This window comes from Sinocyclocheilus rhinocerous, unplaced genomic scaffold (assembly GCF_001515625.1).
Source record: "Sinocyclocheilus rhinocerous isolate Xijiao unplaced genomic scaffold, SAMN03320098_v1.1 C35174560, whole genome shotgun sequence".
NCBI classification, from domain to species: Eukaryota; Metazoa; Chordata; class Actinopteri; order Cypriniformes; family Cyprinidae; genus Sinocyclocheilus; species Sinocyclocheilus rhinocerous.
The window spans coordinates 1-397 of record NW_015741889.1 but is presented as its reverse complement, the minus strand read 5'-3'; the positions used below and the strand labels follow the sequence as shown (position 1 = coordinate 397).

Genomic DNA, 397 nt, shown 5'->3' with positions numbered 1-397 from the left:
TGTTTTGGAGAGAAATGTATTCTGTTGAGGAAGCAGGTGATATATATATATATTTTCATGCTCTTTAAAAAGGTACCAGTCGTTATGCTTTATTTGGCTGAAGTTTATGAGTCTAATGTCCTCTCTCTTTTTCTTTTAAAGAGCAACTCACAACTTTAATAAGTGCAGCTAAAGAGTATGGGGTTGAGTTCATTTATGCCATTTCCCCTGGCCTGGACATTACATTCTCAAATCAGAAGGAAGTGTCGGCACTTAAAAGGAAGTTAGACCAGGTGAGAATGAACCTATTCAGAAGCTTTATAAACACTGGGGTCTGTTTTTATGACCTACATCCTCGATCTCTGTCTCTTTCGTGCAGGTCTCTCATTTTGGGTGCAAGTCCTTTGCCTTACTGTTT

The 397-nt window shown here is 38.5% G+C and overlaps 1 long non-coding RNA gene across 1 annotated transcript; it reads left to right on the top strand.

Moving 5' to 3' along the window:
• Position 1: 1 nt before the first annotated feature.
• On the top strand, positions 2–396 carry LOC107734732 (uncharacterized). The gene is made up of 3 exons (XR_001639146.1): positions 2–36; positions 142–272; positions 359–396. It is a non-coding gene; the product is annotated as an uncharacterized LOC107734732 (long non-coding RNA).
• The last annotated feature ends 1 nt before the right edge of the window (position 397 follows it).